This window comes from Bactrocera dorsalis, chromosome 4, assembly GCF_023373825.1.
Source record: "Bactrocera dorsalis isolate Fly_Bdor chromosome 4, ASM2337382v1, whole genome shotgun sequence".
Classification (NCBI taxonomy): Eukaryota; Metazoa; Arthropoda; class Insecta; order Diptera; family Tephritidae; genus Bactrocera; species Bactrocera dorsalis.
This window is the reverse complement of record NC_064306.1, coordinates 44,255,773-44,283,155: the sequence shown is the minus strand read 5'-3', so window position 1 is coordinate 44,283,155 and position 27,383 is coordinate 44,255,773. Positions and strand designations below refer to the sequence as shown.

The following is a 27,383-nucleotide window of genomic DNA, read 5'->3' as shown; positions in this document are numbered from 1 at the left end:
CGGTAATAGTTTTTTGGATATTCATGAGTAAGTCATAACAAGAGCTCAACTCTTATGCCCGGCAAGTTAGACGCAGTTTTCTTTTATTCATGTATACATATTTCTGGCAGTTTATGGAAAGTGTTGCATATCTATTAAGTATTTCTCATCTCAATCTTTTATTTTAATATTAATATTATTAATTATTATTAAATAGGTAATCTTAAAATTTCGAATGCATTTGACTAACTAAGAGGTTTTCCATAGAAATGGCCGTCAATATTATACCTAAAACATATTCCCACAGCAAAAAGTCTAACGGTGTGATACCACACGACCTTGTTATCCAATCGACCTTCCGTGAACGTGAAATTATTTGCTCAGCGAAGTGTTCTCTCAATAAATCCATTGATTGATGCGATGTGTGGAAAGTGGCGCCGTCATTCATTTTGCAAGAAATTTGGACCGATGACCACAAACTACACCAATCCGTTGTTTGTCTGGACGCAATGGCAGCTCTTGAATCTCTTCAGGTTGCTTTTCGTCTAAAAATTGGCAGTTTTGTTTGTTTACATACGCCATAGGCTTCATCGCTGAAAAAAATTTGACTCAAAAATGTCTGATCTTCATGGAACATTTCAGAGCACATAGAGCAAAGCGATGTCGCTTGCGATGGTCGAGCGACATCGGTTCTTTCACAAGCATTATTTAGGACGCTTTCAACTTAAGAAACGTTGATGAATATTCCTTCTTTTTGTGATTTATTTTTTGTTAAGTTCTAGTTCTCCTTAGTTATATTAGTGATATTGAATATTTTTTGCATTCCCTCTAATTTGTTCTTTGGGTTTAAGTGTCACAAGCACCGGTTAAAGTCCAACTGCTGTCGAGGGTGAATAATCCGGGTTTCATTACTTTTGGGTATACGTCTGCTTCCATCATGATTTTTTCATATTTATGGAATATAGGGTCGACTAGGACTAAGTCGTCGAATTTCTTAACGATTCCGTCATTTACGTCACGATTGTAAGGTCAGGTCGGTTAATTATGCGTCATAAGGTAGTTGACTTCGATATGTCAGTCGGAATCAGTTAGTGATCCTTTGCGATGACAACCGATGTATGTTTTCGGTAACCTCAATCTTTGAATCAGTTCTTTTTTATTGTCACCTTTTTTTACATTTGGCGATACATTTTTTGATGAAATCATTTCAAAAATTTTTGGGATGTATTCACATTAATAAGTTTTGTCATAATTTTTTTGATGGTTATACATTTTTCTTATAATTTCTAAGAGTACACTTGAGGATTATCGATTCCGGCCTTCTCCGTCATTAGTCATTACACGAAGAACTACTATAAAGAGACCATGTAGAAAGAGTTTAATAGTGATCGGATTCTTGTCTCTGACTTTGTAAACTGATGGAGCTTAATGAAATAAGTAGCTGTAACTCAAATACTATTTGAGATATCGATTTCATTTCTGAGTATGTTATTTTTAATGGCATAACCTATCAAAATGTAAAAGTTAGTTATGCCCTTAAAAAATAATAATCTCATAAAACTTCTAATTAACTTCTGAGCTCTAAAAAATTTAATTTTAAATATTTTTTTAAAGATATTTTTATATCATCTGTGATACAAGATTTCCAATAGGATATTATTGTTTTGTTTAGATACCGAATTAAGAATTGCTAAAAAAAAAAATAAATAAAATAATATATGTAAATAACGTGCAATAATATTTCAACACCGTCCACAGAAATATTCATTTCATCACCCAACATATGAATCAGTGATTTTCCCACATAAATTTAGTCGACCTCATCCACTTATTGACAGCGAAGTGCAGTATTTTGTTAAACTGTCATTTCAGTCATGACATTGATTGTTTCCCACTAACTAATGGCTTGGCGATTCAATACAAATTTTTTCATTGCTCTGCATAATTTTCCATATATTTATATACAACTATGAACGAAAATCAGTATATGTGTATTCATGTTTATATTTATATACACAAACTGAGCAGCGGCTTATTATTATGCATGCAAACTAATGAAGTTTAAAACAATTAAATCCTATATTAGCAACAACAAAACATTCAAAGAAATATTGGGGGCGAAACAGCATGAGAAACCAAAGGAAAAAAAAAAGAAATGAAAAAATGGAAACTCATGACAACTGAATGGCACTTGACAGGCGAATAGTTGCTTATAGGCGCGTCCGCAGCCACCAGGTGCCAACGAGTAATTTGCAGTTGGGTGTTAACATTGCGTTGCACACTTTTCAAGTTCATATAAATTAAAGAAATATTTTACACACAACTGCGCATATTAGTTTATTATTGGTTTCATATCAATGCATCATATATACTTACATATGTATACTCTACTGAGTTGACTTACAGTATAGTATATGTAAATATATGAACACTGCTTTCTGGCGGTTGAGATAAAAATGCACTACGTAGTAACAGCAGGGGTCTTGCGAGAATTAATTTAATTAAAAGCATAGACATAATCGCATTTAATATGACTTGACTCAACATCACGTTTACTTATATACATACCTATGTATGTATATACATATTCTCGTATAATTGCAACTATGGATGATTGTATTGTCTGTAATATGCACAGTTAAGTACGCACATACATATATTTATTCGGGTTGGCATTCAATTAAAATGCGTGTTTTATAGCTGACAAATGCTGGTATTTACTGAAACACCAACTTCGGTGCGGCATAGTTTGTTTGATCAAATTAAAAAAGTCTGGGTTTGGCCCACGCACAGCGAAAGCAATTTTGCCAATTATTGTCATTAGTAATAACAATAGAATCCTTGTCGGGAGCACGCATACTCGCATACATTTACAACGAAAATAGTTTTGAGATGAGTTTGCTGCAAAGTATGACAATTTGTATAAAAATAAATACTGATATATACTTATATGCATATAACTCGGTGAACGCTGGTTTTCCCCTTCGCATATGCGTCATTGTAGTTGTTACAACAAATAGAGGGCAAAAGGAAATTGGATTTTCTATGAATAATTGTGGTTTATTTTTTGCGCGTATGATTTATTTTTATATTCTGGGTTTTCTAAAAATGTTGCATCAGATGTGAGTAACTGAAGCTATTCTAGCGGGATGAACCGTACATCAACTATTTTTTTGCATGGCTATGACGGAATAACTGAGTATTAAATGTTAAAAAGTTTGTGAAAAGTTATGTTTTTTTTTGTTACTTACTGTTTTCTTTTTTTGTTTATTAAAAAATTAAACAAAATCGTTAATATTTTATATATACAAGGTGCGTTCCAAAGTAAACAGGACTTTTGAATCTAGCGCCCCTGGTGGCGCCATCTACATATGTGTCGACTGGTGGTATCTTTATTGATTGTTCAGTGAGAATTTCACGACATTTCATCGATTGGAAGTGAAGTTATTGCGTTGTACGTGTGAGTATGTTTGTATTATCAGTGCGAATATGAGCTTCGAACAAAAATACAACATTAAATTTTGTTTTAAAATTGGTAAAACTTTTACCGAAACGTTTCAATTAATGAAACAAGTTTATGGCGATGATTGCCTATCCCGTAGCAGAGTGCACGAGTGGTTTCAACGTTTTCAAAGTGGTCGTGAGGACATAAATGACGATCAACATGTGGGCCAATCAAAATCCGTGATCACCGGAAATTCCATCGAAACTGTGCGTGAATTCATCAAAAATCAGCCGAAATCATCATTGAAATTCATGGAAATGGAATTGAACATCTCCAAAACATCGACTTATCGTATTTTGATCTAACTTTTGGGCTTACGAAAGATGTGTGCACGGTTTGTTCCGCACATCGATCGACGCTTGTGACCGACTATTTGACCAAAAATCACATTTTAACCATTAACCACTCCCCGTATTTACCTGATATGGCACCGTGCGACTTCTTTCTTTTCAGAAAAATGCATTTGCCGTTCAAAAGAAAGCGTTTATGCAGACGTCGAGGCCATTCACAAGGCTTGCACCGGCATACTGGTGGCCATACCAGCCAACGAGCTAAACCACTCGTTCGACATGCTTTTGAATGGTGTAAAAAGCTGTATTGACTGATTGAAGTTTACTGTTTACTTTGTAACGCTCCTTGTAATTCATCGTTTCCGTTCAAAAATTGCGCTGTTCTGTGCAATGTTTCGAAAATATTTCTGTATATCTCAAATTATAATAGACTTTTTTTATCAACACTGCAGTTACTATGCTATTTTTTTTCTTAGTTGTCGAGTGTAGTAAAGTTGTCGCAATGCCTTAACGGCGAAAATGTCAATGCCATTTTTTGTTCTGATATTAAAAATATCTGACGGGTGCGTCCTAAAAAATATACTGTCTTGTTCAAGAGCAACAATCAGTATAATTAGGGTTCTCTCGTATTTGTGAATTGTATTGACTTTTATCATAAAGAGATAAAAAGTACCATATGCCCGTCCCCTGGCTCTAAGCTATGTACCTCTCCACCGATTTACAGCCAAATCGGTTCAGCCGTTCTTGAGATATAAATAGTGTAACTAACACTACTTTCTTCTATATTTTATATACAAGAGTGTTTTTTTTTTGAACTATTCATTTTTTTTAATCCCATTACGAAATTTCCTTGGAAATAATAAAAAAAAAATCCCTGAAAATTTGAGCACTCATTATTAACATTAAGAACAGGACCAAGGCATGTAAAAATTTTCCATTGAAAATACACGAAAATCGTGATTTTTTATCTTTAAATTTTTATAGCTCAGAGGCATTTTGAGGCATCACTTTGACTTTAAACATATGTACGTCGCATATTCCTCAGAATTGAACACTCTACAAAAGTGCCCATTGCGACAAAGTCGAGGTAGTACGGGGCTCTAAACCTGACTTTTCCACGAAACACGCATTTATTTGTATAGATCTCGTAAATGACAAGAGCTATAGCAAAAATGTACATGACAAACTTGTAGGAAATTTTATTTGCTACAAACAAGATCCGTGGTCAAAACCGCTATCACTAATACTTCTCGAGATATTCGACTTTTTAAGTAAGGCCTTATCGAACTTTCATAGATGGTATGTAATAAAATATTATTATTACAATATAATTGTTTTGAAACTGGAAATGTTTTCGAGTCTTCGACAAGCGACAATATTTTTTTTTTATTTTAGCGGACTTTCATGAATTAACGTTACTTTATGTAATATAACTATTTTCCACATTTAAACAACTTATAGTTTAAATGTAAAAAGCTGACATTTAAGAAGTTACAATTTATTTGAAAGTACATTTATCGCCATCAGAAATTGTGCAATGCGAACACTAAACCGCGTGTTGTTTTGTTGTAGTCAATGGAGTGCCGGCGCATAACTAGCTCTGAGTGGCAAATGCCTCTAGAAGTACAACTAAATCAACGTCGGTGCGCGCACTTTTCAATAGAGCTCTCTACTTTTGCTTGTAGAACACTTTGTGTTCATTTGCTGCACTGGTCCGTGCCGTCACTGCCTTGAGCGCCACCATCGCCACACAACACCGGCCACAGCATCGGCAACAACGCCTTGCGTGACCCTCTGAACTGCTCTACATTAATTCGCCAGCCTTCTTTGCGGTGTGCGCCTTCAACCTTGCTTCGTTAAGACTGTTCGCGTTACTTTTTTCTGGCTTAAACAATATCTTAGATAAAATTAGCTTTGCTTGAATTTATTTATTTCCATTTTCCTACGACTATTTCACATTGTCCGGTTGGGGATAAATATTTCAGTGTGATCGGTGGATACTTTTCGATTAACTTTTTATTTGCTGTTGTTGTTGTATTTCGTTTTATTGTATTTCTTTGAAGTTGCTATTGTTTGTGTATATATTTTCATGTCGTGTATGTTTGCTTCTTGCGCAATTCTTTTGTTTGTAGATTGTTTTATAAAATTAAAACAAAAAAAGGAAAAAAAAATTGATCAAAGCGATAAAATCTTAATTTTCTACTCGCATACTCTCTTACGGGCCAAATTGTTGCTAGATAATATTTGACTTACTTTGTTACTGCGCCTATTTTCTGTAAAACACTTCAAATTTGGGTTGCTTTCATTTGCCACGACCAGAGGAGCTGAAAATATGTTGCAGCTGATCTTTAAAAAATTGTAAAATTTTTTTGAAAATACTTTCATTTATTACACGTAGGTACAATTTATAGAGCACTTCTAGCGAAAATAACGTAAGCGAAATATTCTCGATTTTCATTTCTTTCTTATACAATTTACTGTAAATTTCATAATTATTTTTTTTTTTACCAGCATTCGCCACATATGGTAAGAGGTGGTAATCTTTGATACTAGGTCCAATGTATAAGTTGAATGCATAAGAACCTCTTAGCCAAGCTTGCAGAGTTTCTGCTGAGTCACTACTAATGTGTGTGGCCTGGAATTGTCCTAGTGGATCACAATTGATCTCCTCTTTGTCAAATTTGACTGTATCTGAGCCATTCAGATGGCCCAGTTGTTGACAGTAGAGGTCTGAATAAAGAGTTTGACTTTAGAGGAGCAGCTCTTGGAGACTAAGTGTAGCGAGGTACCTCCTGGTCTTTATAACGGAGTGGCGGTCGTCCTCTTCCTCTGCTTCTCCTGGCAAACACTGCGTCGAATACTCTCAGAGATGGAGTGTTTTCATCCATTCGTATTTTATCCAGCATAGCCTGTTATTCTGTGTTAGATTTTGATGCTGGTTCCAAAGTAGACGAAATTACGACTTCAAAGTTAAGACTGCCAACAGTGACGGGTCAGTCAAGTCGCGAATGCGATGACTGTTTGTTTTATGACTTGTCTCGATCACAACCAGACCCATATGCTTCGCTTCCTTATCCAGTCTGGAGAAAGCAGAACTAACGGAGCGCTTTATGTGTTTAGGCCAATGATTTCGATGTTATCGGCGTACGCCACTCTTGTAGAAGATTGTGCCTTCTCTATTAAACTCTGCAGCTCGAATTATTTTCTCCATAAATATATTGAAAAAGTTACCAGATAGGGAGTCTCCTTGCCTGAAACCGCTTTTGGTATCGAACGTCTCGGAGAGGTCCCTGCTGATCTTGATAGAGTTTTTGGTGTTGCTCAACGTCAGCTTACACAGCTGTATTCGCTTTGCGAGAATACCATAGAGGCATTTCCTTTTCGTACTGTCGAAGGCGACCTTAAAATCAACGAAGAGGTGGTGAGTGTCGATCCACTTTCCACGGGTCTTTTCAAAGATTTGGCGCATGGTGAATATCTGGTGGGCTTTCATACAATACGCTCGATATAACCTTATATGCGATAATGAGCAGGCTTATCCCACAGTAGTTGGCACAGATTGATGAGTTTCCCTTTTTGTGGATTGAGCAAAACACACTTAGCTTCCAATCGTCGGGCATGCTTTCGTCCGATCATATTCTACAAAGAAGCTGATACATGCTCGTTATAAGTTCTTTTCCCCCGCCGCTTTGTTGCTCTTCAGACGGGTAGTTGCTATTCGAACTTCTTCATTATTGCGCAATGGAATGTCTGCTCCATTATCATCGATTAGGTATTCGGGTTTCTGACTTTTTCTGGGTAGCCCAAAAACATCCATGTAAAGTAAAGTAATAACTTACAGGGTTGTGCGCTGGGTTTGGGACCCGTCACGTAAAAAACACACCCAATAAAAAGGACACAACAGCGGATAAGAGGATCAGCTCAAAGTAGATAATTCCCGGCCAATTTCACCATAAACTCCATAAACCTTTCCTGACAGTCAGTTCTGGCTTGATCACCGTTACAGATTACTATCTTTTTATATACTATATATGTATGACTCGAAACAGAGTGCGAAATTCTCAAAAAGACACCAACGGTCAACGTTATTTTTCTTTACTACTGTCACAAAATTTGTTTTTAACGCTATTCTCACATTCAATTGTCAGTTATCTAATAATAAAAGGACTAATTATAGTTTATGTAAACACCAAGCTCATTGACTCAATTTATAACTTAATTTAATTGGGTGATTTACCTATGAGAACATAGCATAAACTGTTATTCTTTTTATTTGTGTTTTTTTTTTTGTTTTTTTTTTTTTGTTTTTTTGTTTTGTGCTCAGAATGCTACAAACTCAAAGCTATTTTCATAGCTATCTAAAGAAAATTCCTTAGTCAATTTGTCGATAATATTAGCCATATTAATTAGTGTTCAGACAAAGCTATGTTTACCCCCAAATTAGCCCAATCATCTTTTTTTTTATTATTTTACAACTCTGTGTTTATTTACGTAAAAAATTAACTGTAATGAACATTTTGCCAGCCTACTTACACATATACGTACATATGTACATATATTTAATTAGCATACAGCTGTATTAAAGCATAAACAAGACATAATATCTAATAAGTGTTCTCTGAGCATATTTACACACTTTAAATCAAGTGTTTGCTCACATTCGTTGTGTGAGCCGAGGGGGCATATACGAGCACTTCGGTTACACTTTTTTGTGTGTCATTGTGATTATGAACGTTTGCGGCTTTATTACTTAATTTACTTAATCATTGCACTTTTACTAGCTATTAGTGTACTTAACGCTTTTTCTGTTTTGTGAAGTACGGCGTTTATTAAAAACAAAATTTTTTTGTTGTCTTTTTTTTTATTTTTGTTTGTTATTATTATTTTTTTGTATTATTATTTTTTTTGTTATTCCTTTTTTTTTTTGTTATTATTTTTTTCTTTGAGTGACTTTGTACGAATAAACTGCGCGAAAATGACTTTTGAACTGAATCGCGAAGGCACGCAGCGTCGTGTGTCCATTGTCCACTAGACAGCTGCGGTCTCTATCCCTTTTGTTTAGACGTCAAACCGTTAAATTTTCGGCTTTCGGCTTTTCTTATGTGTTTAATTCAAGCGTGCATTTCGGCTTTGTTTTGTGTGACATTTGAGATTTTAATTTGCTTTTTAAATTTTTTTTGTGCACGCAACCTTGACATAATTTTTCGCTTTTTCTTTTCCGCCATTTCGGTGCGTAGTCAGTTCGCCGCAGTCAGCTGGTCTTTGTTAGGTCTAATATACATATTGTACGTATGCTCTACTACATAATTATATTGGCTGCGGTGTGATAATCACAAGTGCAGACAATGCATTAGATATGGAGATATACATATATAATTAAAATACATACATACATATATTTAAAAATAAAAAAAAATTAAATAATACAATATAATCTGTAAATTTATCTTTCGTTTCAGAAACCGCGTTGGTTGTTTGCTGCATAGTGCTTTTGTGCGCAATTAAGTCATGTAAGTCCAAAAAATCAAAATTTTCTTAATTACTATATTTTATATATATACTACAATATACTCTGTATATCATATCCAAATCTGAGCAATTTACCATGTAACTGTTCTTATCGACGTTCTTGATTAGCTCGATTGCCCCCCAGAGTGCATAAATGCAAACTTTCGATTTAAGAATGAAATCTAAATTGACTTGCATGTTCCGATAAGCATCAGCTCTCAATTCCAATTTAATTTGCCAGCTGCCATTTACATAGTTAGTTAGCAAAAAATTTAAATTTAACTGGTTTTGTTGCCTAAAATACAGCTTTTGTGTTTTTTTTTTCGATTTTGTGTGATAGCCATTGTTGGGTCACTGATTTACAAGATCCTTTTATGTATGAATATTAAGAGTCCGAAGTGTAGCACTAAATTGAATTAGTGAATGCTTAGCAATGCATTCATTTCAATATCAATTAACTAAATTTGAGGTTTTAAAAGAAAAAGATTTGAATATGTAAGGTATTATTAAGTAAATTCGAGTCAGATTAAACTATTATTGATTACTGCAAAAAAGGCATTTTTAAAGTAAACTTGTTTTTTTAGCGGCAGAAAATATTCCTAAAATTATTTCAAGAGTAAGTATGTACAGTCCTTGGCCGGATAAAAATCCGTTCAGGTTACTTAGACCCGACCATCGTGTGAACTATTCCTTGAGACAAATTTTTTTTCGGCACAATAAAACTAATTTGTGAGTTGAAGCCAATAAAAATTGGTTAAATAATCTCATAAACCGTATTCATTCAAATAATTCCATTTTTATTCTTTCGGTTTCCGCTCTTAGCCTAAGAGTTGCGTATTTTCAACCCGAGTTCAGATTAAAAATGCTTACAGTTCGCAATTTCGCCTACATGTTCTAGGCTTTAGATTCTGTGTAGAATAGTTCTCTTCTGCTAGTGATAGATTATCCTACGTTTAGTAGTTCTCAATTTTCCCAAGGAGGTTTAAAATATAACCTGTCTGTAGAAAAATTATTATTTTTTTTATATTCATAAAAGTATTATTAGGTTTAAAACATGATTCGAAATTTCAAATCCTTGGCTGTAACGGGTCGAAGGTGTTGACCCAATGTACGTTGTTTTTAAGTGTTTCGATATTACCAATTTCGATTCAACTTCTCTACCACTTTCCGTTTCACGGTGATCTAATTAACGGGGTTTTCAATAAGATCGCTATTTTTTTTAATAAAACAAAAACGGTTTGGGATTCGATGCCATTATGTATAAACTCGATTGCTTTTGCATGGCCAACATAGGCACGCTTGCAGAAGTCCAGATGTTGAACTCAATTTTCGGCGATTTTCAAGAATAAATCGGCCGATGCTGCTGGAATTTCACTTTCGTTGTTCGTACGAAGTTCATTAATCGTCGCTGCCTTATTGGCATAGACCATAGATTTGGCGTAGCCCCACAGGAAATAGTCTAATAACGTCAAGCCGCACGACCAAGGGGGCCAATTGAATGGGCCATTTCGTGATATAACACGTTCACCAAACTTAGTTTTCAATAAATTGATTGTGACTTTCGCTGTGTGTGTGGCTTGTTGGGTTTCCTGTTGGATACATATTGTCCAAGTTCATAACTTCCAATTCTGGCCAAAAATTTTCGGTTATCATTGAGAGGTTGAGAGCGATTCCCGTTCACAGTAACGTGTCGGTCTTCATCATCACGGAAGTAGTAGGACCCGATGACGGCGCCAGCCTATAAACCGCACCAATCGGTAATTTTTTTGGTATGTAATGCTGACTCATGGAGTACGTGTGGAAGCTATTCAGCCAGAAATGGGCCTCATCGCTGAATTCTCATTTTGCAAAATTCACCACGACGATGTCAGAGAGATGCCAAACCCTTGAGACCGGCAGGTTTAAGGTCGATAGATAGAAACCCTGGTTCCTATTAGTAAAAACTGTAGCAGTTGTTTTTTCACAAGCTTTTCTTAAGGCGAATTTTTTAACAGCAAAATCATTCGTACTAGACAAGAAAAGGTGGTAACTTCACTTACTTATTACCAGGTCCGTATGGATGCTTAGGAATCTTCTAACCGATCTCTTGGAGCTTCCGGCGAGTTAATATCTATAGTGTTCCTTTCCCCTCGGCAAAGAAAGTCCACTTCTGGGAGATTGCTGCGTGCAGACGGTCCAATTGTCGACAGTGCAGCAGCAAATGAAGAGTTTGGTGGTAGATGAGCAGCTCATAATAGATAAAAACATTCCTGATCGTCAATCCAGACTATAATACGGTTTTCGTTCGCCATTGCACTACGATCATTTTCGATTGACTTTGATGCAAGTGGCCCAATTTTCATTGTCGGCAACCACCCCACTCACCGGTAAGCGCCCGTGTGCACCTTTGGCGTCTGCTGAAATAATACTGAGGCAGGCAATCATTAAAAAGTCCAAAAAAATTTTTTGTTTGAAATCTTATCTTTCTAAAGCTATATAGTATAACCCTATCATACTTATACAACAAAGCAAGGAACAGATGACTTAGACATCTATCAGATAAATCATGGGTTTCTATTGACTAGACCTTATTTTTCGCTACACTTCTTATATAACTCAAGTCGAAAACCAAATGGAATAAAAAAGTCAATGAATTTGTCATTTTTGTACCAGCAATTTGCACAGAAATTTATATAAAGACTGTAATTGCAGCGAATGCAAATGAAAGCGATTGCATAATTATTAACATTCCAGCGAGGACAGACTCCAGCTCCAGCGCATACTAACTTCTATCATAAATTTGTTTTTGTAAGCAAATTTTGCTAGTTAAAATAGTCATATATCAACGCCAAAAGCGCCATCGTTTAGCGTCATAGTTTCGACTGTCTGTCGTTATTGCACCCCCAGTGGGTGCTGTCCAAATATTTGCAATTGTGTCGAGCATAAACGGAAAATACTATATTTTAAATTGGGCTGCACTTATGCATTCTTGTACACACACATATATGAATACATATACAGGTATGCAGTGGTGCATTGATTGGCGCTGTTGAGTGGGCGTAGTTTTCGACTTGGCATGCAGTTTTTGCACATATTTGATGGCAATTTTACTGCTTTAGAGGAAATATTATTTTTTCAGTTTTATTAGTGATATTTTATTTTGGTTTTTTTTTACGAATTGCACTTTTAACAGCAATTTTGCATAAACCTTAAAAATGATTTGTTTTTATATGTTTTTTGTTTTCTCATTCATTTGCATTTGCTTGGTCTGACACATTGTCTTGCCATCACCCACGGCTGCCGCGTGCAATATGCACACTTTCCATGTTTGTGCACCTTTTTTGACCAGCATCGCTCCGAGAATTTTAACAAATTTTCAGTTTATTTTATTTGTGGTCAGTTGTTTGGTGTTTTGCCTAAACATTATTTAGTCTAAAGCATGTAAAATGTGTTTGCCGCAGGTGATTTTTTAGTTTATGGAAATTTGTTTCGTATTTTGTGCTTTTTATGGTAGGTGTTTATTGTGCGATTGTTTGACAGGTCACATTAAATATACATATTGTTTAGGTTTTTAAGTGCTGGTTTTTGTAACAATCGACAAAAATGGGTGTGATGTATGTGTGGCATCCACAAGTTAGTTTAATTTTTCTATAGCCATTGTGCACTAAAGTTATACAAAAGGCAAGCAAGCAGTATTAGCTTATCTAAAAAAATATATATCAGCAGTTCAAATGTGGTCGAGAATTTGCAAAAGAAGTCAATATTTGAATAATTGTCGACAAATAAGGGAAGGCGCTCAATCTAAAATCTAACAAAGTTGTACAAGGTGGTAAGGGAAGGCTTTATAGGAGCTGGTGTCAAAATTTTACGAATGACCTTAAAGTGAGAGCACATATCTACGGATCTACACAGTCAATTTCAACCAAATTCGGTAGGTAATATTATTCTGACATTCCTATATCACAGTGCGAAAATGGGCTATAAGCTCGTCTACTTACCATATAATAAAATTTTAAATTCCATCCATTTATCTTACTTTCCTTTAAACACCAGTGCTTATGATTGGAACATTTACCAAAAATATTATAGTGTCAAATTGATCTATGAATTACCCGGTTCCCATATTCTACATGTAATTTCCTTATTTTTTAACAAACCGATATGAAAAATATGTTGGTCAGTGTGCGAGTTATATGAGGTGTGTCCAAAAAATGATGGGAATTTTCGCGGGTTTGGAGAGTCCAGTTGTCATTTTTTATTTTGCTGGCCTATAAACCGCACCAATTTTTTTTCTGATGCAATGGTGACTCATGAAGTACGTGTGGATTACTGCCTGACCAATAATGCATACTTTACTTATTGACGAAGCCATTCAGCAAAAAATTAGCCTAATCGCTGATGATGATTTTTCGATGAAAATCCGGATCAATTTCAAGTTGTTGCTCAGCCCAATTCACGAACATACGACGATTTTGGTGGTCAAGCGGCTTCAGTTCGAATCTTGTAAGGATGTAGGTCAGGATCTTTCGCCACAACGACGTCACAGAGATGCCCAACGCTTGAGAACTACGACAACGAGAACAATTAATGCGCTAGCGGTAGCAATATTCTCGACACTACGCGCACTTCTTTGTCTTACTGGCATGAGAATATTTTGTACTGTGCCTGTGGATTCAAATTTTTACACTAGACGCTCAATTGTTGATCTGACAGGACGATTATGACGATTAGTGAAATACAAAATATTAATAGACAAGCATTTTTAGGTTTATAGGGTTGTGAAATTTTTATTTGGTGTGTAGTAATTTTATTCGAAGTAGGGCGTTTTAAGGTGGTTTTTTTGGTAAACCGCTAAATTTAACCGTAAAACCGAATTGCAATTTTTCACATTAATCTGAATAAGAGTTTCTTTTACCACTTATCTTTCTAACACTGGGATCTTTTTCTCCTTCTGTTACCACCAAGAAAAAAACGCATCGAATGTGTGTCGATTTCAGAAAGTCTTTATCCACTCGGACAACTGGTTCAAGCAGTGTATGTAGGATGGCTTTAAAATTGGTTCTTCTTTAACTTCGCTATTTAAACCATCCGCAGTTTCTTGTGGACCACTACAATATATGTTAGTCTTCTTACCTATAGTAAAAACTAAGAAACCTGTATTGATCTTCATTCTTCTTCCTTTCCTCAAGTTGTCTGTTCTATTTTTTCAATTTTGATTTTAATAAAATATCACAGCTTTTTCTTCTGTGTTTCTTACAATTATAACTTGTCAGCAAACTAGTGCTGCTTCAACTGTTTTCTTTTATATTCTGCTATAAATCATTTTCATTTTCATATTAATATTTATATCTCCTTGTCTAAATTGTATCCTCGGGGCTTCATTTAAAACCGTGTTTGCAAACGATCACTGGTCTAACCGCCAAATGGACATGAGATCGCCCGAATGCATTTGCGAATTTACTATTTTACATATGTCAATTTATTTGACTGTGAAAACACATATGTACATACATATGTATACTCAAGCATATACATATGTACTTGTACGTTGTATGCTGGTGCACTGAAAATCAAATTGACTGCCAAAGCCTTTTTGTTGTCGTAATTAAGTGCTAGTTTATGTTGTCACGCATTTTTACGTATTTTTTGTTCGAATTTTTTAAAACAGTTTTTCAAACCATTTTTACGCTGTTGTCAGTGCTTGGCCACATAGCGTTGGAACATTTCAATTTGCAGCAGTGCAACTGAAAAACCATTGCGACAAACAAATGCACATTTGTGTGTTTTTATTTTACAGCAATTGTATTTACTTATGTCCGATTGTGTGCTTATATGAGGCAGCCAGTAAACTGTGGCAGGTAATATGCAAATGACAGCGGGCAGCCAACGGGCTGTGTAAGCCAACAGTAGACGCGATGCCTTTCGTTTTGGCCAAACGCTTGTTGTGAGGTCAAGCGTGCGTACACGAAAATGCGTGTAGAAAAGCGTGTTGCTGCTGTGAGTACATGCATTTGAAAACATATACACAGTCTTTACGAATGAATACATAGTTGCATGCGTGTAGCATTTATTGGGTCAAAAAATTTATAAAAATTGCTTAATCAGTAGGGACAATTGTGACATAAGTAATCACAGAGTGAGATTTTTTTGTATACTAAGGCGAAGGGTTACTGAAGCCAGTGTTTGATTTTCGATTTTCTGAAAACTTAAACAACAAAAGTCGGTTAAAGTAAATTTTACTTCAAAAATTCATAAAAAGCAAGGATTTTTTTAAATCTAAAATTAAATAAAAATTACCCAGATAAGGTACAGGTACAGAAGTAGATAAAAAACAAGAAAAAATTTTAACTTCATTTGCACCGTTAACTTTCACAAATAAAGAAGTTTCCATACAATTACTTGATTTTAATCGTTAATTTTGTATGACAGCTACATATATGATATAGTAGTTCGATCTAAGCAATTTCTTGAGATTATTTGGCTTTCCTTTTGACAATAATTCTCGCCAAAGTTCATGAAGATATCTCGTCAGCCGAAAAAGTTTTCCATACAAGCACTTGATGTCGATGGTTCGGTTTGTATGACAGCTATACGATATAGTGTTGGATCTGAAATGTTTCTTCAGTATTTATAGCTTTGCTTTAGAAAATAATCTGTACCAAATTTTGTGAGCGTGCACTTTTAAATAAAAAAGTTTTTCATACAAAAACTTAATTTTGATAGTTCAGTTTGTATGGCAGCTATATACTATAGTAGTCTGATATTCCTGATTTCACCAAATGAGCAGCTTCTTGGGATGAAAAAGACTTGCGCAAAATTTCAGAGTGATAAATCAAACAGTGAGGCACTATTTCGCGTATATATAGAAAGACGCGGTTCAGTGTATTCTGTATGGTGTAATTACTTTCCAAAATAGTGTAGGACAACGGCTCAAGATCAGTTTCATAATGTATAATTTACTATAGAGTGTTGAACAGAAACTATACTCGCGCTATTATAGGTGTGTTATTGTGTAGATTCTACGTTTACATGTAGCAAATATAGATTTTAAATATTTTTTATATTGGGTAGTCGAAAAAGTCTTTTCGTATTTCTATTCAAACTTCAACTTATTTTTTATATTTCAATGTACTTCAATGAACCAAATATGTACATTTTGGGCAAGCACTTTTTGCCATTTTTCCATCAGTGTAAAACTTTTCTGGTTTCTCGGTGAAAAACTGCGACAAGTAATTTTCACAGGCTTCTCTTGAAGCCAACTTTACTCCATTCAGGGTGTTCTGCATTGGGCGAAACAAATGATAGTCCGATGGCCCAAGGTCAAGGCTATATGGTGAAAGCATCAAAACTTCCCAGCCAAGCTCTCCCAGTTTTTTGCCGAGTTATTAAAGATGGTTTGCTCTAGCGTTGTCCTGATAGAGGACGAAGCCCTCTGTTGATCAGTTCCGTTTTCTTTCGATTGCTTTCTTCAATCTTATCAGTTGTTAACAATAAAATATAGAAATAATCGCTCGACCAGACTGGATCAGCTCACAGTGGATGGTTCCTTTCCAATCCCACCAGTGCGAGGTGTATCCTTCACATCGAAATTTCCAGAGCGGAAGCGAGCAAACCATTGCGCTGCTACACGAACTGATACAGTATCATCTCTACAAACTTCACAAATTTCAGTGGTGGCTTGCATGGCATTCTTCCCATTTTTATACAAACATTTCAAAAAATTGCGAATTTTTTCATTATTTCACTTGTTTTTGAACAACTGTAACTTTTTTTCAACTTTCTCGTATTTAATTTTTTGCTTAAAATCTCACCTTTCCAACACTATATGGTATGATACAATGTGATTAGTGTTGAGATATACGACTGCAATGACATCAATTGACAAAATAAGAAAAGACTTTTTCGACTGCCCAATATTTTCATTCTTATACAATTTAGCAGTTGCTAAGCCATTTTAGTTATCACTTTTTCCATTAGTTCTTCGACGTGTGATGTTGGTTCTAGGAAATCGTGGTTTTACAAACATAGGAAAAACGGAATAATTATGTTTTGGACCCCTTAACTGCATTTTTAATAATCTTAGACTAGCTTAACTTCCATTTCCGAAAACTTATACATATGTATGGCTTTTTTTTTTATTTATAAGTAAAGTTTAGTACAAAATTTCAACCGATTAGCATTTATACCAACATATATAAAATATAAAAAATAAAAAGTAAATTAACAAGTTTATTGACCCAGTCGGCAAGCCAAGGTTGCTTATAATATAACGGTATGCAATATTAAAATAAAAAATACATGCGTTTGCGCTTTTTGCCCATATGCTCATGCGTTTTCTATCAAAACAAGAGTTTTGCGTGTTTTTTCTTTATTTTTCCGTTTCATACTAGTTATTTACTTTTGGTGTCTATTTTTTTAACTAATCTAATAAATTATCTATAACCGTTTACGTATAATTAGTTTGTTTCGCATAAAGTTTGATGGAAAGCAAAAATACTGGTGTTAAATATGCATGAATATATAATTTAATAAACATAAATGGAAATCTCGCGGCGAACGACAAGCATTTAATCAGTTGACGCACGCATGCGCTAAGTTCAAAGCTCTTTCCGGTGTTTCACACGTTCCTCATGCATATTTGCATACTCATTATGAGCATATGTTCACTTGCTATATCGTATTAGCAGCTATAGATAGACGTATATTTATATCTGATGACAACAGTAATTTAGTTAACACTTTTTGCAATAAAAGAAGAGAGTTGACATTTAGTACAGAGTTAGGAGTTAAAATATATCTTTTAGTGGCTCGGTTCTGCTAAATATTATTAGATCCTTAATGTTTGATACAATTTCTATGCGCCTCGATATAATAACAGTGCTAATATTTTGATGACCACCTGTATACTTCTAAAATTGGTGTATAACCATTCCGGCTCCTATTACACGATTTTTTAAAATCTTAAAATGTTTTAAAGCTCGCCTTTTTCAACAATACTACTTAGAAAATATTAGTTTGTAAACATAGAATAGAAAATTAGCTTTTATGGTTAAATTTTGAGTAAATTATAGTGTGCTAGCGAGTATTCCAATAATGTATTAATTTCCTATATCTTCAAATCATTTCTGTCTATGTCCTCAATAAACTCATGGATGAATTCTTTAAATCCAAAACTTCAGTATACGTACCCAATCATGCCTATTGCAACCTTCACACTGTGTTATGTTTTCGAAATTCCTGGGGTCATTTGACACATAAAAAAGCAAAATGTGTAGAGTCGATCCATATCATTGTTGGTAGCCTCTACTATTTCTCTAACTTCAACATTTATAGTCCTCGAAACACTTTTCATAAGCACTTTTTGGGACAGCTTTTAACTCGTTCAGCGAATTTTTTTTATCTCTTCGAGCGACTGAAAATTGGAGCCAAATTTTCTGAATTTACAGGTTGATCGATGGTATTCATTGCGTGTTTGCCTTTCGGTCATAAGCGTGGCTCGATACGATGGTGCATTAGCAAACGCCTAATGCGGGTAAATATAACTCTTTATTGACCGCCTGTACCTCCGGATGAGCCACCAAACCACGAATATCGAAAAAACAATGAGCATCAAGTTAATTTTTGAACGGCTTTGGCGTGATGATTTTGGTTTCCGCTCGTTTTTCTCTCAATTTCGATGATTGTTGATTTCTTTGCTTATCAAACTCACATGTCTCATCGGCAGTTATAAGTCTCTACATGAATTTGGGATCGGATTTCGCATAATCAAGCCTATTCTAGGCGAGCTGCTCACGGTACTCTTTTTGGAAAAAGCTTTATTGGGACGAATCGAGAAAGACCGTGTTTCATATCCAAAATATACACCGAAATCATTCGAACCTAGAGGCCGTTTCTTACTAATCTTGGGTTGCCAAAATCGAAAATGATAGTAACAGTTTTAAACAGGAAGATTTTTTTATGTTATAACAAAGGGGTAACTCACCACCATTTTTACTAAAATGACGACAATAGCTGTACATAATTGTGGTCAAACTCTTTAGCTAAAATTTTTAATCTAGACACCTTAAATACCCTACAGACCTGTTAGCACATCAGTTGCAATTTTTTCTTATATTGTATCTTTTATACTCGCCCTGTGCTTCAAATAGCATGATAATATGATAGACGGTATAATTGGGCTAGCTAAGCTCTTCACATATGGAATGAACCTAATTTTTAATTTAGCCAAGCCACAAACCTCATGGTTTGATGATTGATGTAATATTCCAACCATTCCTAACCTTAAAACGATATAGATATTCTTTTGCTTTGTCAATAGTGCTTTATGGGAAAACTTTTCAAATACTTAACTGTAAATTGTACAAAACAAGAAAAAACGTTAACTTTGGCTGCACCGAAGCTAATGTACCCTTCACTGGTGCATTAATTTTAGTAACTATATGTTCAATTTATAAGGAAGCTATATGCTATAGTAATCCGATCTGAACAATTTCTTCGGAGATTATATTATTATATTAGAAAATAACCTGTGCCAACTTTTGTAAAGATACATTCTCAAATGCAAAATTTTTCTACACAAGAACTTGATTTCGATCGTTCAGTTTGTATAGCAGCTACATGTTATAATGGTCCGATATCGGCAGTTCCGACAAATGACCAGCTTCTCGACGTTTGCAAAATTTCAAAACGATATCTTAAAAACTGAGGGACTAGTTCGTATATATACAGACGGACAGACAGACAAAAGGACATGGCTAAGTCGTCTCAGCTCAACATACTGATCATTTATATATGTATGTATGTTTATAGGGTCTCCGAAGCTTAATTCTGAGGGTTACAAACTTCGTGGCAAACTTAATATACCCTGCTCAGGGTATAAAAAGGGGCCTGTAATTTATTAACTGCGCCCTTTTAGTGAACCACCTCAAATAGATGTGACGTTTGTTTATAAGACAATAGTTTAAAAGGCAAGCTACTGAAATTTCACACGCAAAATAAACGCGTTTTAAATTATATACATATGTACATACGAGTATGAAACAACATATTTAACTACATAAATAGCATTTAAATGCAGAAAAACTCACAATGTTAATAAGCATAATTATCCATGCGGCGCTCGTCATGGGTAAACTACCTCACGCACTTTGGCGCTTAATGAGAAAGTTCACTCAGGTTGTTGTTGTTGTTATTTTTGCACTTTTTATGTTAAATCAATAGAAGTCAAGCAACAATTTAACAGTTACATATTTATAAAATTTTGTATTTCTCTATGTACATATGTTTATATGCATTTATTGCCTTCAATTTCCACAATTGTCTTCGCAGGCGATTTTTCTGTTGTTATTGTTGCAGTTTTTTGCTTTCTCAACGATTTTGTTATGCATAGGTGCTCATCTTTACATAATAATTCATTATGAATGCAATTTCTGTCGGCAATTTTACACATTTTTCTGGCTACTGCACACTCGCACACACACATCCACCGGTAATTATATGCCTGTGTGTGTGTGTACAAACGCTCGTTTGTGAGCTTTTGCTGTTGGCACTTGCATTTTCTATTTCTGCTTTACTTTCGTTTTCGTTTTATTTTATTTCCATTAGCTTTTCGCTTAATTTGCTTGAACGTGTGTAAGTGTATGTTTGTGTGTGTGTTTTTTTCATTTTCTTATTCATTTCACCGGCAACGCTTGCGTTATGTTGCTATGAGTTTTGCGGCGATGTGCACATGTTTGGCATAATTTTCCATTTAGTGTGTGTACGTGCAATGTTTACCGTTGCGCCGTTGTTGTTATTGTTGCCGCCGTTAGGAGTGCGTACAAATAGTAGCAGCTCATGCGCATGCTCATCTGCTGCTAAGTGCCCAGTGTCATATAACAATGCAGTGCCATGAAATGTTATCAAATATTTTGCAATAGTTCGCTTTTTCTTTGGCTTCGTTTTTCCTCGCTTATTCACTTTCTTCATAGTCTTCATGCTTTTTGGCAGAAATGCGCATTTATGGATACTAGTACTTGTGTTATAGGCAAATGAAGCTTGAAGTTAGGAAAAAATAATGTACAAATATTTTGATTTTTTGTGTTCGTTGCAATACGAGTATTGTTTTTGTAATGTTAGCCAATTGTACATTATCCTAACTCTAAATTCTGAAAAAGATGCCTTGAAATATGAAATAAAATAATTAAATGGTAAAATTAGTCGTTGGAGCCGCTCACTACAACTCCAATGGCAGTTAGTTGATCTCTACGCTCTATGCCAGCCCGAGCAAATTCCTGTAATAAAGAAGCTTGTCATATTGGGTTGTCAAAACAGTCTTGCGGTATTTTCGCTAGTTGGCGCTGAAAGCGCGTAGTTCTAGTTTTATTCGTCGCATCGGGTCATGCTATACCTTTTTGGAAAGCTCATTTCACGCGCTAACACGTTTTTGATAGGTTGTTGTTTCTTTTAAGTCGTTCGTGAGTTAAAACGTCGCAAACATGGAGCAAAATAAAGAGAAAATACGGCATATTTTACAGTACTACTACGATAAAGGCAAAATGCATCTCAAGCCGCCAATAAAATTTGTGCAGTTTATGGACCCGATACAGTTTCTATTTGCACTGCACAACGATGGTTTCAACGTTTTCCTTCTGGTGTAGAGGTGGTCGAAGATGCGCCCCGCTCCGGAGGGCCTGTCGTCGAAAATTGCGATAAAATCGCTGAATTGGTCGAAGGAGACCGGCATAGTAGTCATCAAACCGTTATAAGCCATTTGAAGAAGCTTGGAGTCACTAAGAAGCTCGATATATGGGCGCCACACGAATTCATTCAATAAAAATACCGCAAGACTTTTTTGACAAACCAATATTTTTCTGCTCATGGAGTATGATACGTTTAGTTCGACTTCTGGAATACATTTTTTTCTTTTCTAATACAGGTCCACATTCAAGACAAAGTGAAGTAGATTTCTGATCAATATAGTTATATTAAAATTCGTATAAAATTATGCTTTGAAAGTAGCTCTCTAAGCCTACTCTGTTAACTAGAATACAATTTGCAGCTGTTCTTGATGATACATCTAACCCAGCACCTTGTCTAAAGCAATTTACAGCGTGAGCTATAAAAGTAGTAAAATCTGCCATTATCGCCACTATTATATTTACACGTAGTAATAGCAAAAGTCCACCAGCAAACACTCATGTATCGAACATGCATGCCTCGTACGTTGTGGCAAGCAGCTCAGCTATGCACCAAAATCGCTCAATTTGCTGTCAATCGATCAAGAGTGCGGAGCAGGCAGGCGTGCCGGCGATCAAACAGTTCGGCATGCATTTTATCACCCGTTAGATACATTTATTTACGCTTTAATTAAATCGCCACTTAATTACAATGGCAATTAGTAACGAAATGTTGTTTGTGCGCGATAGTTACAATGCAAATTTGATAGCGAATGAGAATATACATACACACATGTATGAAAAGATAGACATATACTATATATGTATGTCTAAAAATGTTTAAAAAATGCCAAATTACATCGCCAATCGAAATCTCTGGCATTTTACAGCTATATGTTCGTCAAAACGCCCGCAGTCAATGCCATAATTTTTTTTCTCTCCAAAGAGTTGTACTAAATGTTTGGTGATAATAATCTCCTATAAATTGAGAATAATTAATAACAATTGAGAACAATTAAAAAATTACAGTGTTGGTGAAAAATGTTTAATTTTTCTTTCTGATAAATATTTTATTACATTTTATTTCATAAAAATTGGCGTTTATATGCAAATTAATTGATCGCTTAATTAGTAAATTGTTCAGGCACAGCAACTGAAGACTGATATTCTGACACAAGTGCTCGATTGCAGGCATTTTTCGTACTTAACAATTTGTTTTTAATTATGAATTATTAGACTGCTTGCGAATTTTGATAATACGAATGTTAAGGCGATATTTATTTTTTGGTAAAAGTACAATAATCAAATAAATTCGTATTCATTTTTAATTTTTTAATTATTTTATTTTTTTTTTAATATTTTTTAATATAATTTTTTTTTTTAATTTTTATTACTTTTTTATTGTTCACATTAAAAATTTTTTTGTCTGGCTGCCAAATTTATATTTTGTAACTGGTTTGTTAAAGAAGATCTTATATGTATATTGACAAAACAGGTACTGGAACTAAAAATTATTATCAGACGCAGTTGTGCAATAAAGCGCTCTTCAGCACGTTCTTGAAATGGTAAACAAAAATATTAATTGTTAAATTGATTTAGAAAAAAATTTGATCTTGCTAGAAGAGAGTATTGCTCAAGTGCTTTACTACACCTTTTAAGGAAACTATCGCCTCAGTTTTAACCTCTTTTTCACAGAAGTACAGATTTTTTATATTTTTACAGATGACTTCTCAACGAACCATTACAGCAGCTGGTTGCTGACGTCCTTGTACTCTTGGAATAACCTTTTTTGCGACTCTGGAAGTTTTTGCATAGATTTTGGAGTTTTGCTTATTGAATTTAATAAATTTCTTCAACAGGGAACATTTGTTTATCTGTAAAAAGGTACTTTCATTCACTAACTGATGATTTTCTGGGATGTTTTCCAACTATTTTTTATTTACAGTTCGAAGTAAAAATCGGGATGGTAATTTTATTGCCTAGTTTGTTATTTCTTCAATTAGATACGATAGTTTGTTGCCGTAAAATATTGTTTTACTTTCAAAATTGAGTGGAACATATTTCTGATCAATTTAACCAATTATACAACATTACAACATTTCTTTTGCACTATTTACAAAAAACTTGATCTATTTGATTTATTTATATTTAGTTATTATGAATTCATATTGAATAACTTATTAATAGTACTATTTGTGGTGTACCAAAGCTAATTAAAAGCAAAATATTTAAGCGCAAATATGAATATGTAACAAGTTAGTCGTTGCTCAGTTGATATTTGCATGGACGGCTTTGCGTATACGTAATATTTAATTCTCTGTAAAAACTTACTTTACTCAGCTCGTAAAAAAATTTGCATGTGTAATTAACAATAGTTGGTCGCGCTTTAGTTGACAAATATTACGTCTTTAAGTATATGTAAGTGCAACTACTGCAACCGATAGTCTGTTTGGCAAATATATTGATGCTTTGCAGACACAAGTAAAACGACATGTTATAGCTTGGATATTTTTAAGTATACTTTTTAAGAAAACTGGTCATAATATGCATTTCTTGAGCTCAGTGATTCTAAAAGTTTAATAGAGATCTTTTATTTTTTGTCACTTACAATATTTTCATATATTAAAAATAGCGAGCCGTTGGGTGGGCTAAAGGGTAAATCAGAGCGAATTAAATTAATAATACAAATTCTTTATGACAGATTTTTGAGTGTGATGAAAGCTTTCTTAAAATCACATAATTACGTATAATTTTTATTCAACAGATGATCTCAAAAAGCTGACATTTGCTTTGCTTTACCCATATCTATGTACAATAACAGAATTATTGAAAATAAAACTTTTTTGCGTCGCTCCAACTTTAGAGTTTACGTTAGGAAATCAAATAATATTAGTTTGGATTATGTTAATCTGATGGGTAAGCCATGCGTATACCAATTTGGTCCTTTGCGATACGAGAGTCCAAGAGAAGTAGCCATCGTTTAGGATGCCTGCGCTTGACGCCAATTTTAACAGACTTTGTGGTCTCACTGTCGATACCTACTGACAAGAGATGTTTCATTATTTCCCTGGCGCCTTGCTCTAGACATTTCCTGCAGTCTTCTCGATGTGTCAGCCACATTTTGCGTAATTCCCATCATGTTCCTAAATTCTCTTCAAACGAATACCAATAGGATTTTTTTTACTTCCGATCTACCGTTTTGCACATGCCTTATGCAGTTTTGCACCCTGGTAGTTCGTTCTATCGTGTTTTTATTTTGTTCACCATGCTTCTATCGAGATCATCGCATAGACAAGGGTTTCCCAATGTTGATCCCGTGTTCGGATGTTAGCCGTATACCATTCTTGGCAGTCTCGTCCACTATTTCATTGTCTTTGTAACCTGGCACCTAGTAGAAGTGAAATTACTTGCAACACTTTTGACTGCTGCCCTGCTTTTCAAGACACTTCTGTCCGATATGCAATACCTAGTTACTGCCTTGATTGCTGCTTGGCCTTCTACGTAGATATTGACTCTGGGATTGCCAACAGGCCATCTCTGCGGCTTCCGCGATAACAGAGACCTCAGCTTGAAATATAATGCAGTGGTCCGGCAACTTAAAAGGTTGCCTTATGTCTTACTCTGGACAGTATATCTCTTTTTAGGCTTACTTTGAACTTTCTTTCTCAGTTTAAAAATGGGGTTTGTAGTCAGTGTTTGCCCAAACGCCATTACCCACCGAGCTATGCCCGAAGGTTCTATATGTTAATTCTCCCGCAGCCAGGAGTCGTCCTGTCGACTTTGCTGTCCACCATACTACTGCACCGTAGGGCAGAATTGGTCTAACAATAGCTTTGTAGCACCAGCACATGAGAGAGGGAGAGATCACACAGGTTTGTCCGAGCATCTGCATGCACGCATTGCTGGTTTTCCTCACTCTTTCTTCCACATTGTGCTTCCACATCAGTTTGCTGTCCAAGACTACCCAAGGTACTTGGTGCGGGCCTTGAGAGAGAGTTGTGTCCCATTTATAGAAGGCAACCTCCATAGAGGAATTTTGCGTTGTGTTTTCTGGTGAACACCAGCAGATCCCTTTCTGTCTGCTGTTTTCGCTTTCGATCGATATCATTTGAGTTCTTACTTTCGATTGAAAATTAGTTCCGATTGTCAATTGTGATAACGTTGGGTATTTTCAAGCGTTTATGCATTTGCGTCCGTTATTTAACAAGCATCCTCCTTCGCTTGCAATTGTCACTACCGCTACAATCGATCGCTGCATTGCACAATTCCGCAGTTCGGTATTTGTAATTAGGCTCAATTAAAATTCCACAGTATGAAAATAAGCAACAACAAGAAGAATTACGCAATTGTTGTGAAGTTGTGCTAATTTTTCCAAACAAATGCATTTGCCAACTGTCAATGTATAAGTATATGTTGTCGCTGCTGTTCATTGTTGTTGTTGTTGCTGTTGATCACTTTTGCAATTTCTCTGCTCAATCGCGCAACAATAATCGACGCTTGTTATGTGTGGCAAATTGTGATGCACATACACACACACACAGAGTCATTGACATAATTATAGCTTCAGCAGCAAGAAAATAAATATTTAAATTGCTGCATATGTACATATGTATGTACTAAGTATGGTAAGTATGCATGTAAAACCATGCAGTTCAGACTTCAGTTTATTCAACGCTGACTTCCTGCATTATTTGCTGCTCTTCTACTTTTTCTGCATCTTTATCTGTTTATCTGCTTCAGCGCTTAGCATCACAAACCTTCTTCTCAGTTTATGCATGGGTAATACCCCCATTGACTGCTTGCCTCATTGAACTAATTTATTTATACAGTTATAATTACGAGTATTTGCACTGGCACAATTAAAGTGCTGTTGATATGTGAGTTGAAAGAGAATGAATTCCTTTGCACTGTGTTCGGTTTGTGGTTTCTTCTGGTCAAAAAAATTAAATCAATTGAAATAATGCTCGAAATTTTCAGTAGAAGAGAGATTTTTTTGGAATAAAAAGAGTATTTATTTCGTGGTATAGAATTGTTATTTTCAATGAAATATTATCCTGCTGACAATGCTCTGGGTATCAGTCATTAGATCCTCTGGGGGTTCGACGAGAGTATGCTTCAGTCTTGAAACCTTCTGTTAGTCGCCAACCTTTCGTAGAATTTTCGAGCATTACCTCTGTCGGCCAGCTTGTCAAGTTCTTCGTTCTCGGCCTGTCTTCTTTTTTGTCTGCAAATGCGTCTCGCTTCCTCTTCAACTCTTGTAACGTTGCGAGGTAGGCTGTCCGTTTTCTTTCCGCTGCAACACGGCACTACTCGTCGTACCAGCTGTTCTTTTTTGCATTTTTTGAAAACCTATGGTTTCATTTGCAGCTGTACGTAAGGAGCTTGAAATACCGTTCCACAGTTCCCTACTACCGAGTTACTGAGGACTGCTCTCAAAGAGCAGGAGTACAAGTCGAGTAGAAACAA

The 27,383-nt window shown here is 35.3% G+C and overlaps 1 protein-coding gene across 6 annotated transcripts in view; it reads left to right on the top strand.

The window, feature by feature from the left end:
- Positions 1-27,383, top strand: part of LOC105222575 (uncharacterized) — a 149,219-nt gene that overhangs the window by 41,530 nt on the left and 80,306 nt on the right. For all 6 annotated transcript variants that reach the window (XM_049454527.1, XM_049454526.1, XM_049454523.1 and 3 more), the window contains one exon: positions 9,234-9,284. The gene's annotated coding sequence lies outside the window, so the exon portion shown is untranslated. The remainder of the gene's footprint in view (positions 1-9,233; positions 9,285-27,383) is intronic.